The sequence below is a fragment of the Pan troglodytes genome, chromosome 8, assembly GCF_028858775.2.
Source record: "Pan troglodytes isolate AG18354 chromosome 8, NHGRI_mPanTro3-v2.0_pri, whole genome shotgun sequence".
Taxonomy (NCBI): Eukaryota; Metazoa; Chordata; class Mammalia; order Primates; family Hominidae; genus Pan; species Pan troglodytes.
This window is the reverse complement of record NC_072406.2, coordinates 84828391-84845743: the sequence shown is the minus strand read 5'-3', so window position 1 is coordinate 84845743 and position 17353 is coordinate 84828391. Positions and strand designations below refer to the sequence as shown.

At 42.4% G+C, this 17353-nt stretch overlaps 1 protein-coding gene across 2 annotated transcripts in view; it reads left to right on the top strand.

Moving 5' to 3' along the window:
• Window positions 1-5922: 5922 nt before the first annotated feature.
• MICU1 (mitochondrial calcium uptake 1) overlaps window positions 5923-17353 on the top strand; it is a 258934-nt gene continuing 247503 nt past the window's right edge. The window contains exon 1 of one of the 2 annotated variants that reach the window (XM_009458672.5): window positions 5923-6107. The gene's annotated coding sequence lies outside the window, so the exon portion shown is untranslated. The remainder of the gene's footprint in view (window positions 6108-17353) is intronic. The other variant, XM_054659695.2, reaches the window with a different exon arrangement.

Genomic DNA, 17353 nt, shown 5'->3' with positions numbered 1-17353 from the left:
TGGATTTATCAGCAAGAAGTCTACTTTAAGGAAAGCCACTGTCTGATTTCCCCATTTCTCTTTCTCTCCTTAATATAGATTGTTGGATTCTTATTTTATTCAGTGGCTGTAACTTACTACTGTTCTTTTTTTTTTTTCTTTTGAGACAGTCTGGCTCTGTTGCCAGCCTGGAGTGTAGTGGTGCGATCTTGGCTCACTGCAACCTCTGCCTCCCGGGTTCAAACGATTCTCCTGCCTCAGCCTCCCGAGTAGCTGGGACTACAGGCACGCACCACCACACTCAGCTAACTTTTGTATTTTTTTAGTAGAGACACGGTTTCACCATGTTGGCCAGGATGGTCTCAATCTCTTAACCTTGTGATATGCCCGCCTCGGCCTCCCAAAGTGCTGGGATTACAGGCATGAGCCATCCCGCCCAGCCACTTATTACTGTTCTTATGCTGGTACTCCAATTATCCCAGATTTGGCCAGTGATGGGCCTTCAAGCTGGCTCCCTTTGACATGTCCTCATTTTATTTTCTGATTGCTTCCTTACTTTTGGACACAACAAGATGTTCCAGGTCATCTTGTACATTCCTGCTGTAGACTTGAAACCAGCCCTGTTTTCAAGAAGACTTAGTTCCTTTTTGTGGAGAAAGGTAGTTCAGAAATCAAGATCTGGGCAGAGATTCTTTAATTTTGAAGTTAGTTTCAATCATAAAATCAAGGAGAATATGTCAATTTTTATAAATCATCATATTTATGCCATCCTCCCACCTCCTAGTGGTAAAAAGCCAGGAAACATTTAAGCTTTTTAAAAATTTTTTTCATATGTATTTGAACATAATTAATTCTGGCTATAAGTATTAGAGAAGAATACTCACTGCAAGAACAACTATGGGGCATAAGTCTCTAGATAGCTACTCAAGTACAATATAACTTCAAAAAGGTTGGGTGTGGTGGCTCACACCTGTAATCTCAGCACTTTGGGAGGCCAAGGTGGGTGGATCTCTTGAGCCAAGGAGTTCGAGACCAGCCCGGGCAACATAGGGACATGTTGTCTCTACAAAAATGACAAAAAATTAGCCAGGGCTGGTGGTTTGCACCTGTAGTCTCAGCTACTCAGGAGGCTGAGGTGGGAGGATCACTTGAGCCTGGGAGGTTGAGGCTGCAGTGAGCTGAGATGGTGCACTGCATTCCAGCCTGGGCGACAGAGTAAGACTCTAAGACTCTCTGTCTCTTTGTTTCTCTGTCTCTGTCTCTGATATATATATTCAAAAGGAGTTTGTGATGGACGACTGCATAGGTTTTGAGATACCATAATCTATGGAACCCTGAAGATAAGTGTAATAAAACAAAGACCATCTCACTGAATTCATTTTAAAGAAACTGAATGAAAGCTTTAGAAAATAAACTTTTTGTAGTCTGATACTTGTTGCAAAAGATGTTTTTGTTTTTTACAGTGGTGTGATATGTTGGAGACTGCTGTGGTAACACATATTATTTTAATGTGATAAAAATAGATGAACTATAAAATGTTTGACATAAGGACACCAATTTCTATTTTTAGTGAATGACATTAAATACTGTCCCTTGATAACACAGATCTTTCAACACAACACACTTTTGAAATACTGAAGATGAAATAAATAAACATTATATTTTGCATATGATAGTATGATAGTCCTGGGGGCAAAGATCGAATCTATTTGTCAAGTATACAGGACTTAGTATTCATTCCCAATCCTATCATTGCAGGGGAATCACCTGGGACTTTTAAAATCCAGATTCCAGAGCATCACCCTGGTTCACTGAAGCAGTGTGTCTCATGATCCAAGAATCTGTATTTTAAAAATGTCCTCAGATAATTCCCAGGCATTTGATCACCAGACTGGTTTGGGAACTACTGAACTTGTTAAAAAATACATTTTTACGGTGGTGCAAGTCTCATTATAGATACAAGTTGCCCAAGGGCAGGAATCGAGCTTATAAATTTTTACAAGCCCAGCACTAGTTGTGAGCATTACATATATTAATATGTAGGTATTCAATATATGTCTGTGAAAGAATTTTCACTTCAAATTTTATTGGTCACCAGAGGAGTCTTATTATTAGTTTGTACAGGAGATATAAACCTTCATTAGTAATATCATACATTTATATGACTCAGAACACATTGCATAGCATCCTGAAAAACAATATTGAATTGATGGACAGATTTCTAATGTAGAATATAGCTGTGTTTGGTTACGACCTTGAATTCTGCTAACTTACCCTATACTCTTGGAAATGAAGAAGGAGCTAGATGCGGTGGCTCACGCCTGTAATCCAAGCATTATGGGAGGCTGAGGCGGGTGGATCACGAGGTCAGGAGTTCGAGACCAGCCTGGCCAAAATGGTGAAACCCTGTCTCTAATAAAAATACAAAAATTAGCTGGGAGCAGTAGCGGGCACCTGTAATCCCAGCTACTCAGGAGGCTGAGGCAGGAGAATCACTTGAACCTGGGAGGTGGAGGTTGCAGTGAGCCAAGATTGTGCCACTGCACTCTAGCCTGGGTGACACAGCAAGACTCCGTCTCAAAAAAAAAAAAAAAAAAAAGAAATGAAGAAAGAATACTCACATCTCATATTTATTTGTATAAGATTGGCCTAGTCTGTAAATTGTCTCTGTCTTGTTCTCCTTTCCATTAAATGTTCTACTTGATGCCAAAATGACTAGACAAAATATACAATAGCATTTAACATTTGTATGGTTTAAAACAGTGGTTCTCAAAGTGTGGTCAAAGACCACTGGAGGTTTCCTGAAACCCTTTCTAGTAATCTGTAAGGTCAAGACTGTTTTCTTACTAATACACTGTTATTTGCCTTATCGCTCTAATTCTTTCTTGAGTATATAGTAGAGTTTGCCAGAGGCTATATGAAGTGTAAGAGTGCAAACATTTAATGCAGAAAAGATACAAGAATCTGTCCTCTATTAAGCCAGACATTAAAGAAATTTGCAGCCGGGCACAGTGGCTCATGCCTGTAATCCCAGTACTTTGGGAGGACGATGTGGGCGGATCACGAGGTCAGGGGTTTGAGGCCGGCCTGATCAACATGGTGAAACCCCGTCTCTACTAAAAATACAAAAAAATTAGCCGGGCGTGGTGGCATGCGCCTGTAATCCCAGCTACTCAGGACGCTGAGGCAGGAGAATCACTTGAAACCAGGAAGCAGAGGTTGCAGTGAGCCGAGATCGTGCCACTGCACTCCAGCCTGGGCGACACAGTGAGACTCTGTCTCAAAAAAAAAGAAAAGAAATTTGCAATAATGTAAAACCATGCTACTCTGTTTTTTTGAAGTTGTTTTTCTTAAGAATACATTATTTATGTCAACATATAATGGATCTATTATTTTTAAATGACTAAGTACACATTAAAATAATTTCAATTTTAATTTTCTTTCTTTTCTCTTTTTTGTTTTTTGAGACCGAGTCTTGCTCTGTCACTGAGGCCTAGGCTGGAGTGCAGTGGCATGATCCTGGCTCACTGCAACCTCTGTCTCCTGGATTCAGGCGATTCTCCTACCTCAGCCTCCTGAGTAGCTGGGATTACAGGCGTGTGCCACCATGCCTGGCTAATTTTTGTATTTTTAGTAGAGATAGGGTTTCACCATGTTGGCCAAGACGGTCTCGAACTCATGACCTCAGGTGATCTGCCGCCTCTGCCTCCCAAAGTGCTGGGTGCCATTGTACCCGGCCTCAATTTTAAGTCCTCATATGCTAAATTAAAAAAAGTTTATAGAGACAGGTTCTTGCGCTGTTGCGCAGGCTGGAGTGCAGTGGCATGATCATAGCTCACTGTAGCCTCAAAGTCCTAGCCTCACGTGATCATCCCATCTCAGCCTCTCAAAATGCTGAGATTATAGGTATTAGCCTCTGCCTGGCTGAATATGGTAAATATCGATAGGTATAACACACATAAATAAAAGTTATTTTGAGTCCTCAATAATTTTTAAGTGTATAGGGGTCCTAAGACCAAAACGTTTGAGAAACAATGATTTATGTTTTTAAATGTTATTTAACAGTTAGTTTGACTGATTAGTTTTATATAGACAAATGTTGCCTAAAATTAGAATTGAATTTGAGCAAATCTTTCTTTCTTTTTTTGAGACGGAGTCTCGCTCTGTCGCCCAGGCTGGAGTGCAGTGGCACGATCTTGGCTTACTGCAAACTCTGCCTCCCGGGTTCCTGCCATTCTCCTGTCTCAGCCTCCCGAGTAGCTGGGACTACTGGCGCCTGCCACCACGCCTGGCTAATTTTTTGTATTTTTAGTAGAGACGGGGTTTCACCGTGTTAGCCAGGATGGTCTGGATCTCCTGACCCGCCCGCCTCAGCCTCCCAAAGTGCTGGGATTACAGGCGTGAGCCACCGCGCCCGGCCTGAATTACATCATTTAAGAGTGGAAGCCTCAGAGGCCTTCAGGTCAGGTCTATGTCCCGCTACTGCATGTACTGCATTACCTAGGGGTGTCAGCCTGCTTCCCTATCTGCAAATGAATAAAACAGTATCCATCCTAGAGTGGTTGTAGACAAGCACTGGGTTGTATGTAAAGCGCTAGCACAGAGCCATGAACACAATCATTTATTGTACTTAGGTTAGTTGGGTCTGAGAAGAAATGGAGAAAACAGAGTTGATTCTGCTTACTTCACAATTTACCCCAGGGATGGTTTTGTTGGCTTTGTTTCCATGGTTGTTGCCTTTTCCACAGCTCTGCTACGTAAATTCTTGAAAAAAAAAATTATTTGAAAGTTCTCTGGGACCAGCGAGGTGGCTCGCACTTGTTAATCCCAGCACTTTGGGAAGCCGAGACGGGAGGATCGCCCGAGGTCAGGAGTTTGAGACCAGCCTGCCCAACATGGCGAAACCCCGTCTGTACTAAAAATACAAAAATTAGCCGGGCGTGGTGGGGCGTGCCTGTAATCTCAGCTACTCGGGAGGCTGAGGCAGAAGAATCACTTGAACCTGGGAGGAGGAGGTTGCAGTGAGCATCACTGCACTCCAACCTGGGCGACAGTGCAAGACTCCGTCTCAAAACAAACGAACAAACAACCAACCAACACCCCCCTGCCCCCCCCCCCAAAAAAAAATTCTCTGGTATTATAGTCATATTTCCATCCTATTTCCACAGCAGGGGTGAGGATCCTTTGCCATCCCATTTTTCTGATAAAAACACCTTCTTCAGCCGGGCGCAGTGGCTCACGCCTGTAATCCTCGCACTTTGGGAGGCCGAGGTGGGCGGATCACCTGAGGTCGGGCGTTCCAGACCAGCCTGACCAACATGGAAAAACCCCGTCTCTACCAAAAATACAAATTAGTAGGGCGTGGTGGCGCATGCCTGTAATCCCAGCTACTTGGGAGGCTGAGGCAGGAGAATCGCTTGAACCCAGGAGGCAGAGATTGCAGAGAGCCGAGATCGCTCCATTGCACTCCAGCCTGGGCATCAAGAGTGAAACTCTATCTCAAAACAAACAAACAAACAAACAAACAAAAAACACATTCTTCAAGGGAAAACATGTTTTTTAAGTGGCTTCTAGAGATTATAAACTCTGCAATAATATTAGTCTGCAAATAAAACACCTGACAAACCCATCCAGCAGAGGAAGTGGTGAGGGTTTCTAAATCCAAAAAAGGCTCAAGGTTATGAAACAGGAACATTTAATCTCTGATAAAACCTAAACGGAGTTGGAAAGAAACAATTTCCAACTCACTGTGGTCCAGTTTTCTTTTCACGACCTCCTTTTTGCTATGACCCTTGTGGAGGGGAAAAAAACCAGAAGAAATGCCCGAGAGCTTCTGGGAGCTCTCCAGCTTTCCCGCCTAAACGCTGAGGGGAGTAAGGGAGAGTGACGGGGCTAGGGCGGGGCCCGAGGCTGGGGAGTGGCGCGTTGATTTCCCCGCCCCTCCCCGTTCCTTTTCCTCTGTGCCCCGCCCACACGCCTGTCTCCACGATCCCGACAGGCCCAGCGGCTAGGAGAGTCACGTGAGAGTGGGCGGAGGGGGTGGAGGTTTGTCTCCGCTGTTTCATCTCTATGGCTGTCAGAGGTGGGCGGCTTTGACCGAGAAGCTGCTGGAGCTCGTGTTTGGACGCGTGAGTCTTGGACTCTGGAGGGTATAAGGAGACAGCAATTTAGGGAAGGCGAAGGGGAAGGGGGTTGGCGAGACAGCCTTAGGGAACTGGGCTTCGTGGCTGGCCGTTTGTCCGCCCCGGGCATCCGGCTACTTCTCGGGTCTGGCGGGATACCTGTCTCTCCCTGATGCGCTCAGCTTTTGGAGAGGAGTCCGTAGTCTTGTTGCCTCCCGTCCTCCACTTTCCTTCACCCCAACCCGTCCCTTCTCCCGTCCCGGGAGAACTTCTCCCAGTGCCGGGTTCGCAACTTGGCGCCGACGCCCCCCTCCTCACAGGCGACTGGGACACTCTGGTAGCCTTGACTGGCTCTCCTGGAATTTGTGGATGTGGTTAGAAGTGGGTGCGGGAGTTCACAGATGGATTTCTAATACGGAGAAATATTAACCACTGAATCGAAATAAGTGGAAAATCAGTGAGGACTCAAAGGAGAAATACAAAGTGCAGGCTACTCGGACTGTTCAGTTTTTATCTTTTCCAGCGCCTTCCCGTTTTCATTACGTTCTCCCTGTTTTGTTTTCACCGTCCCATTCTGGCCGGCCATAGGCTGTTTTGAGAAAGAGCTAGATGTTATTGACTCTATGTGAATGTTGGGAGAACAGTTTAAAACAAACTGTTCTTCAAGTTGCCTTCTCTGTAATCTTATGGTTGATGGTTTCTTTACCTTCCAATTTTCCATGTCTTAAAAAATACGGTGGCCATTAGTAAATATAAGTAGAATAACTATCTTATAGCTAAGGGACTAGAGTAAAATATTTTATTTTTCCTGTGGTACCTTAGAAACGCCCATTTTCTTCCTATTTATCAATAAATGTTTCTATCTCACTTGTTTGGGTGGCTTCTTTGATATGCCTTTGTTTATATTAGAACATCCCTTTGGGGCACGTAGGGAAGTGATCGAGCAGTATAAGAAAGGAGTTTGCATTTCATTAGGTGAAACAAGTTCGGTGTGCATAGCTGTAGGAGAGTTTAGGTTTCATTGGACCATATGACAAATAATAAACGTCAGTATCTTGAGACAAAGGTGTTGGCCAGAATGACCCACCTACTGTGTTTCTGGTGTGGACCAGGTAATGAGCTTTTTGAATATTGCCTTATCCTAAAAACTTTAGAACCCATTGCCACTTGTCTGTAGGAAGGTGGCTTTTGCCTCCAGCTACTCTTTGTCCCAATCCTTGGTTTGTCCCTGATTGTCTCTTCCACTTAAGAACATCACTCTGGCTACCTAATATATCAAGCAAGTGTCTCTGACATCTTCTGAGTGTCCTTACTGAGAGCCATAAAACATAATCTTAACAAAAAGTGAATATTCTGGAGTGGCTTGTGTGCCTGAGGAGAAAGGGAAAGAATGATAGAAACTAATAAAAGCTAATAAATGCAAGAGAACAAAAGTGTTTATTGCTGTCTTCCTTTATATTTACTATATTCAGTAGATTGTTTACATTCCTAAGAAGTGCATCTTGAGACTAACTTTCCTGTGTTTAAGAATAAAACAGGCTGGGTGTGGTGTCTCAGGCCCATAATCCCAGCAATTTGGGAGGCCGGGTGGATCCCTTGAATCTAGGAGTTTGAGACCAGCCTGGGCAATATGGCAAGACCATCTCTACAAAACACAAAAATTAGCTGGGCGCATGCCTGTAGTCCTGGCTACTTGGGAGGCTGAGACAGGAGGATGGCTTGAGCCCTCGAGGTTGAGGCTGCAGTGAGCTGTGATCGTACCATTGCACTCCAGCTTGGGCGACAGAGCGATACCCTGTCTCTTAAAACAACAACAAAAGAATAAAACGATATGAAATTTCTCCATAATGCAATATTATGCAAAATAATTATAATTGAAATATTTAACTGACCAACTCCTTCAGATCTTATGCTATTCAGAGTTATAGGACTAATATAATTGATAAAGCTTTTTTAAACCCAATTTTGCCACCTTCAATCTTTAAAGTTAGCTTTATCTCTTGAGCCATTTTTACAATGGCTGCAGCACTTGCTGAACATTAACCATTTTTTCCATATGCAGTTGTTTAGTGTATCCCTTTTAAAATAAGAACCAGTTTTTAATTAATTAATTAATTAAATGGAGATGGGGTTCAGCCATTTTGCCGAGGCTGGTCCTTTTGTTGAGGGGTGGGGACGGAGTCTCATTCTGTTGCCCAGGCTGGAGTGCAGTGGTGTGATCTCGGCTCACTGCAACCTCCGCCTCCCGGGTTCAAGCAATTCTCCTGCTTCAGCCTCCGAAGTAGCTGGAACTACAGGCGCGGCACCACATCTGGCTAATTTTTGTATTTTTAGTAGAGATGGGGTTTTACATGTTGGCCAGGCTAGTCTTGAACTCCTGACGACCTCAGGTGATCCACCTGCCTCGGCCTCCCAAAATGCTGGGATTACAGGCCTGAGCCACCACACCTGGCCTGCCCAGGCTAGTCTTGGAACTCCCAGACTCAAGCGATCCTCCCGCCTTGGCCTCCCAAAGTTCTGGGATTGCAGGTACAAGCCACCATGCCTAGCCACTAGAACCAGTTTTTTAAAAAAGGTTTACTCAACTGTTTTTTCCACACATATTTTCTTTTTCTTTCTTTTCTTTTTTTTCTTTCTTCTTCCTTTCTTTCTCCCTCCCCTCCCCTTCCCTTTTCTTTTCTTGTCTTTTTTTTTTTTTTTTTTTTTGAGGCGGAGTCTTGCTCTGTCTTGTCTTTTTGACAGAGTTTCACTCTCGTTGCCAAGGCTACAGTGCAATGGCGCGATTTTGGCTCACTGCAACCTCTGCCTCCGGGGTTCAAGTGATTCTTCTGCCTCATCCTCCTAAGTAGCTGGGATTACAGGAGCGTGCGCCACCACGCCCGGCTAATTTTTGTATTGTTAGTAGAGATGGGGTTTTACTGTGTTGGCCAGGCTGGTCTCGAACCCCTGACCTCAAGTGATCCGCCCGCCTCAGCCTCCCAAATTGCTGGGATTAGAGGTGTGAGCCACTGTACCTGGCCTCCCACTCATAATTTAAAAATGAAAATATTGTAATAGCTTTATTTTGTGTCAGGAGAAGAAGGTGATTGTTTTTAGATGGATATTCTATGTGCTTTGGTAAATTATGAGAAAATTGTTAATACTTTTAAGATATTGAAATATGAATAAGCATGTTTGAGAAGAAAACACGGGCAATATTTTTTTTTTTTTTTTTTTTTTTTTTTGAGACGGAGTCTCGCTCTGTCACCCAGGCTGGAGTGCAGTGGCGCGATCTCGGCTCACTGCAAGCTCCGCCTCCCGGGTTCACGCCATTCTCCTGCCTCAGCCTCCCGAGTAGCTGGGACTACAGGCGCCTGCTACCACGCCCGGCTAATTTTTTGTATTTTTAGTAGAGACGGGGTTTCACCGTGTTAGCCAGGATGGTCTCGATCTCCTGACCTCGTGATCCGCCCGCCTCGGCCTCCCAAAGTGCTGGGATGGGCAATATTTTTAAACATTTTAAATTTCCTATTATAAAAGTAATATGCTTATTTTTGGAAAATGGAAACATTATCGAAAATACAATATTGAAAGTCAAAGTCCTAATTTATCTTTTCTCTTACTACCAGGTAACCACTAGTTCCCTTTGCACATTTGGGATTCAGTGTGGAAAAGTAAGGCTTTGGAGTCAGATTCCCTGGGAAAGATTGTAATACCAGCACTAGGCTTACTTCCTTCAACCTCAGAAACCCAAGAAGAAAGAGAATTTCCCTTTCTCTACAGTTCCAGCGCACCACTGTATGGTAGTTTCATTGACCTGACTTGGGTCTTTGCCCATCCTAGAGGCAGTCCCTGTGGCCAGAGTGATGGAATGCTTTGTGTGGCTAGGCTTGGAATTTGTCCCTATCCTGGAGTGGGAAGGAGAGGAATATAGTTTGAAACCATTTGAGTTAAGGGTGGGTGACAGTTCCTAAAGAAAAATTGAGGTGATGCTTTCTGGAGAAGAGCAATTGGTTGCTGGACAGGCAAAAACAACAGATGTTCACTAAAATAATTTTCATGTTTTTTTTTTTTTTTTTAATTAAGAGAACTTGGGGCCGGGCGCGGTGGCTCACGCTTGTAATCCCAGCACTTTGGGAGGCTGAGGCCGGCAGATCACGAGGTCAGGAGATCGAGACCATCCTGGCTAACATGGTGAAACCCCGTTTCTACTAAAAAAACAAACATACAAAAAATTAGCCAAGTGTGGTGGCAGGTGCCTGTAGTCGCAGCTACTCCGGGGAGGCTGAGGCAGGAGAATGGCGTGAACCTGGGAGGCAGAGCTTGCAGTGAGCTGAGATCGTGCCACTGCAGTCCAGCCTGGGCGACAGAGCAAGATTCTGGCTCAATAAATAAATAAATAAATAAATAAGAGAACTTGGTTTCCTTTTGCAATATAAAAAATTGTATTTACAGTTTATGTGTTGATTTTTTTCTATTTTTAATGCCTATTATAATAACTTAACTTGAAAAAATTTACACTCTTCCAGTGTGTGTATCTGTACTGTTATTACATGTTTAGTACCCCTGCTCTGGAATATTCAGGTTTTATAACTTTAAATATATTATGTATTAGCCAGCTTGTTAAAATAAATTCTTGATATTTTTATTGCTTTGGGTGAACTTGATTAGTAACTGCAGTTAATAAATAGTAAATAAAAATGTTTTAAATATTTAAATACATGTTGTGGATATGATTAAATACTTGGTTCTTTTCATTGTTTTATGTTTAAAAATCTGTTAGTATAGAAACCACTTTTTTTTTTTATTATTATTATTTTTTGAGACGGAGTTTTACACTTGTCGCCCAGGCTGGAGTGCAATGGCGCGTTCTTGGCTCACTGCAACCTCCGCCTCTTGGGTTCAAGCAATTCTCCTGCCTCAGCCTCCCGAGTAGCTGGGATTACAGGCATCTACCACCACGGCTGGCTATTTTTTTTTTGTATTTTAAGTAGAGATGGGGTTTCACCATGTTGGTCAGGCTGGTCTCGAACTCCTGACCTCAGGTGATCTGCCAGCCAAAGTGCTGGGATTATAGGCGTGAGCCACTGCGCCCATCCAAAACCACTTTATTTTGAACGTGGTATGTAAAATAAATTACCATAATTATAACTAATTGCTATTACTGGGTGTTAACTTTAAAATTATAATTAACACTAGTTTTGTATCTTTATGCCTTATTCTGGTGGTTCATCATTAAAACAATTTTTTTTCTGTAGAAACGGGGTCTCACTATGTTGCTCAGGGTGGTCTCAATCTCCTGGGTTCAAGCATTCCGCCTGCCTTGGCCTTCCAAAATATGGGGATTACAGGCATGAGCCACCATGCCTGGCCAGTCGTGCTTTAAGAGCACGATAGAGTGGATACCTGTAGATAAGATACCTGTGGGTAAAACAGGTAACAGAATGTCAGTTGAAAAAGCAAAAAAAGGTAGCTGTGGAATTGGACAACTGTGGGAAGTGATTGACATTAAATATAATTAATAACCTGTCGTTGAAAAGTTAAATATTGCCACATCGTGGGAGAGGTGTTTTAGTTCTGTTTATGAGGCAAGAAATGGCTAGAAGTAGACTCATCTTTTTTCCCCCAAACTAACAGGGTGATCAATTTTTTGCAGATCATAAATGTTTCCTAGACTAATATTAAGTTCAAGATGGGTTTTACTATAAGAAAATTGAAACTTTAGTGTAATATTTGAAAAAGATATCCTCAACAGTTAAGGATACAAATAATGCTTGCATTTCTCTTCAAAGTGATTTAATGTTGCTTATTTAAAACTTGAAGTGCTTGGCCAGGTGCAGTGGCTCATGCCTGTAATCCCAGTACTTTGGGAGGCTGAGGCAGGAGAATCACTTGAGGTCAGGAGTTTGAAACCAGCCTGGGCAACGTGGTGAAACCCTGTCTCTACTAAAAATACAAAAAATTAGCCAGGCATGGTAGCAGACTCCTGTAATCCCAGCTGCTTGGGAGGCTGAGGCATGAGAATTGCCTGAACCCGGGAGGCGGAGGTTGCAGTGAGCCAAAATGGCACTACTGTACACCAGCCTGGGTGACAGAGTGAGACTCCATCTCAAAAACAACAAAAACTTCAAGTGCCTATTCTAATAACCTTGCTTGGACAGTTAATTTGGATTTGGTGTCTGTTATAAGCAAAAATTTATAATTTAGATTTTGCTTTTTAAAGTTTGTTCTTTGAGTATGGGAATTAGCAAGCTGTTTTTTTCCTTTTTTTTAAAAAAAAAGTAAACATGAATACTTTGTCTACCATCCTAATAAGATTGAGTCAGCACTGTAATATAGCACAAAAGGGTATTAGAATCTAGCTCTAATGTATCCTCCTCCCCTTTTTATTCGTTTTCACATGTTCTAGTCAGAATGAGACACTTTTTCCTCCCCATGTTCACCATGTCTTTTTGTGTCTTTATGCCTTTACATGGCTATTTGTTGTACCTGGAATGCCTCTCCACCATTCTGCCATCTCCCAACTGGTGAGCTGCTGTTCATCGTTAAACTAGATTAATGAATTATTTTTCAGTATGTAGAACCTCCCTCTACCCTCAGGTGGTTATTTTCCTTCTTGGTTCTCGTAATTTACTTTCCTTGTTGGTTCTCATAATTTATCTGTTTAAAGTAGTCTTCTCACTTTGTGGAGCAATTGTATGTATTGTCTTAGATTGAGTGATTCTTGATGCCAGAAACTGGGTCTTATTCATCATCATATCCTGAGTACATAACAGAGTCTGTCACAAATATGTAAGCTCAGAGCATGTTTGGTGAATAAATGAGTAAATAAGATATTTTATCTGTTTCATTTATTTATTTATTTTTTTGAGACGGAGTCTTGACCTGTTGCCCAGGCTGGAGTGCAGTGGCACAATCTCGGCTCGCTGCAAACCCCGCCTCCTGGGTTCACACCGTTCTCCTGCCTCAGCCTCCCGAGTAGCTGGGACTACAGGTGCCTGCCACCACGCCTGGCTAATTTTTTTGTATTTTTAGTAGAGACAGGGTTTCACTGTGTTAGCCAGGATGGTCTCAATCTCCTGACCTTGTGATCCACCTGCCTCAGCCTCCCAAAGTGCTGGGATTACAGGTGTGAGCCACCAGGCCTGGCTAATATTTCATTTGTTTTAAAAGTCAGAATAGAAAAAAGATATAATCCAACAAAGTAAGTCTGTACTTTGTAACCTTTATCAGTCTGATATATTTAGAGAATTTATCTGGACACATCTAGAAAATTCCATCCACATATTCTACCACATATCAACAAACAGGTTTCTAATATGTATCAAGACATTGAAAGGAGAGATCTAAATACATTCTGTTCTTCAAGGACCTTACAGCCTAGTGGGGAAAACAGACAGATGAACTGATAATTACAATTTAAATTTAAGCTCATTAAAAATAAAGAAAACAAAAAATTCAGTTTCTCTTAGTTTTATTAGACATATTTCAGATGCCCAGTACTCACATATGGGTAGTGGCTATTGTATTGAACAGCACAGATACAAAATATTTCTGTCATCACAACATGTTCTACTTGACAAGAGCTGTGATAGAACATTATAATTAAATGAATCTGCATTCTCTAGTTTGAGATGATAGTTTCATTTCAACCAAGTTTCTTGTGCTTTTTCTATTAAAATTCTCTTTTAGATTCGAAAGTTGTATTTCTTAAAATTTTAAGCAGATTTTATTGTAATATATTTCAAATAAAGTAGCATTATTATTTTTTTCAGGTCTTTGACCTGTAATAGCATTTAAATTAAGCAGTCTTCGAATTTGATTTTCAATTTAAGCATTGATATTATCTGATATTTTATGCTAATAAGTCGTGAGATGGTATTGAAGCATAATGGTTAAGTGCAATGCCATTGGGAGCTAGGGGCAGTGGCACACACCTGTCATGTCAGCTATTCTGGAGGCTGAGGTGGGAGGATTGCTTGACCCCAGGAATTCAAGACCAGCCTGGGCCACATAGTGAGACCTCATTTCAAAAAAATAATAAAGGTATGCAATTATTTTTAGAAAACAATGTGTTTGTGATCAGAGAAACCTGCCTCTGCCATGCTATAACCTTAGGCAAACTGGTAGTTTTTTTTTTTTTTTTTTGAGACAGAGTCTGGCTCTGTTGACCAGGCTGGAGTGCAGTGGCATGATCTCGGCTCACTGCAGCCTCCACCTCCCAGGCTCAAGCGAATCTCCTGCCTCAGCCTCCCTAGTAGCTGGGATTTACAGGCATGCGCCACCACTCCTGGCTAATTTTTATATTTTTAGTAGAGATGGGGTTTTACCATGTTGGCCAGGCTGGTCTCTAACTCCTGACCTCAAGTAATCTGCCCACCTTGGCCTCCCAAAGTGCAAGGATTACAGGCGTAAGCCACTGCGGCCAGCCTAGGCAGACATTTTAACAGATTCTAGCTTTGCTGGTTTTTTGTTGTTGTTTTGAGTTGGGGTCTCGTGCTGTCACCCAGGCTGGAGTGCAGTAGTGTGACCACAGCTTACTGCACCTTCAAACTCCTGGGCTCAAGCAATCCTTCCATCTCAACCTCCTGAGCAGCTAGGACTATAGGTGTGTGCCACCACACTTGGCTAATTTTTAACTTTTTTGTAGAGACATGGTCTTGATATGTTGCACAGGCTGGTTTCAAACTCCTGGCCTTAAGTGACCCTGCCGCCTCGGCCTCCCAAAGTTCTGGGATTGTATTTTTAGTAGAGACAGGGTTTCTACATTACAGGTGTCAGCCCCCATGCCCAGCAAGCTTTGGTGTTCTTATCAGTGAAATGGGAGTAATAATAATATTTACCCCAAAGGATTACTGAGGACTAAATAAGGTAATGGATATCAGGTACTTAGCATAGTACCCCTCACAGAGTAGTGTTTATTAAATGCTAGCATTAAAAAGAGTTTAAACTATCAGTTCAATTTTTTTTAAACTGAGGAAATTGGAGTATGGACTGGTGTTAGATCATACTAAGGGATGGTTAAATTTGTTGAGTACAACTGACATGATTATGTGGGAAAAAAGTCCATATTTTTGGAGAGACATACCAAAATATATAGCAGTGAAATGATATAATATTTGAGTTGCCTTAAAATAATTCAGAGAAAGAGATGAATAAAAGGGACAAAAAAAACTGGTCTTCCATTTCTGGTGAAGAAGTAGTAACAGGGTTACCTTCTTGCCTGAAACAGCTAAAAAAGCAGACAAAAATGTGTAAAACAGTGGTTGTCTAGATTTTGAACATTGTGCAGCAAAGGAGAGTAATCCCTGAAAGATAGGAAAGAAATGAGATGAGGTCTATGATTGCTCTGGCTTGCTGCCTAGACAGTTTTCCAGCTGCAGAACAGGGACAGGGAACCCAGACAGAGCACAATAGTTTCCCTTAATTGAGGGAGTCTGGGGAGGCCAAAGCATCTGGAGTTTGCAGGGCAGAAAACTGGAAATAGCTGCAGAGAGGGAGAACTTCAGAGAACTACAGAGGATCCCTCTCAAGTATTCTGCTGAGAACTGATCAGTGGATGTATGTGAGGAAACTTTCTGAGGCTAGGAAGATAATCACTTGAAAAGATCAGATAAAACAATACTTGCCGAATTAGGAATAGTGTTTTTTTTTTTTTCTTCCCACCAACCAGAGTGGAAACCATTATAGGTCATTATGTAGAGTCTTTTTTTTTTTTTAAATGGAGTTTTGCTCTTGTTGCCCAGGCTGGAGTGCAATGGTGTGACCTCGGCTCACCACAACCTCTGCCTCCCAGGTTCAAGTGATTCTCCTGCCTCAGCCTCCCAAGTAGCTGGGATTACAGGCATGCACCACCATGCCTGGCTAATTTTGTATTTTTAGTAGAGACAGAGTTTCTGTGTAGAGTCTCTTAAGGGTTTTGCCCTAACAGTGGGTAAATTAGCCTTGAACTAAATGCTTCTCCAGCCCAGGCTGACAAAGCTTAAAAGCAAGACCTGAAAGGGCCAAAACTGTCCCCTACTAATTTAATCATGGCCCAGAAGAAAGCTCAAAAATAATTATAGGAATACAAGAAAGCACACAAGGTAAAATTCACAATGTCTGGCATCCAATCAGAAATTACTAGGCATGCAAAGAAGTAGGAAAACGTGACTCATACTGATGAGAAGAAAATTAGAAACCAAAACAGAAGTGACACAGATGATAGAATTAGTAAAGAGGGATTTAAAACAGTTTTCATAAGCATATTCTATATGCTCAAGAAACTAGCAGAAAGATTGAACATGTTTTTTTTTGTTTTTTGTTTTTTTGTTTTTTTGAGACAGAGTCTCGCTCTGTCGCCCAGGCTGGAGTGCAGTGGCACAATCTCGGCTCACTGCAAGCTCCGCCTCCCGGGTTCACGCCATTCTCCTGCCCCAGCCTTCCAAGTAGCTGGGACTACAGGTGCATGCCGCACGCCTGGCTAATTTTTTGTATTTTTAGTAGAGACAGGGTTTCACTGTGTTAGCCAGGATGGTCTCGATCTCCTGACCTTGTGATCCACCCTCCTCGGCCTCCCAAAGTGCTGGGATTACAGGCGTGATGAGCCACCGCGCCTGGCCAAGACTGAACATGTTAAATAGAGACATGGAAGGTATAAAAAAACTCAAACTGAACTTTCGGAGATGGAAACTATAATGTCTGAGATGAAAAATACATTTAATGGGATTAATGGCAGATTAGACATCAGAGAAAAAAGCCTAAGACAAGACTCATGAAATATAGAAAATAATCTATGCAGAATTCTTGCCAAAAATACTTAATTTGACTGTGATCTAACCTTTAGATGTAACTTCCAGTTTACAGGAAAAAAAAAAGGAATAGAGAAAGATTTAATACCACAGCACAGTGTGCTGTGGTGCTGTTGCTCACACCTGTAATCCCAGCACTTTGGGAGGCCAAGGCGGGAAGATTGCTTGAGGTCAGGAGTTCAAGACTAGCCTGGCCAAAGTGGTGAAACCCTGTCTGTAGTAAAAATACAAAAATTAGCTGGGCATGGTGGCACATGCCTGTAATTCCAATTACTGGGGAGGCTGACGCACAAGTATCACTTGAGCCCAGGAGGCAGAGGTTGCGGTGAGCCAAGATCATGCCACTGCACTCTAGCCTAGGCAACAGAGTGAGACTGAGACTCCATCTCAAAACAAACAAACAAACACAAAACCACACCACAAGGAAGCAATCAGACAAATCCGCAGTATGAAAAATGCTGCAATATATTTGCCCTTTTCAGA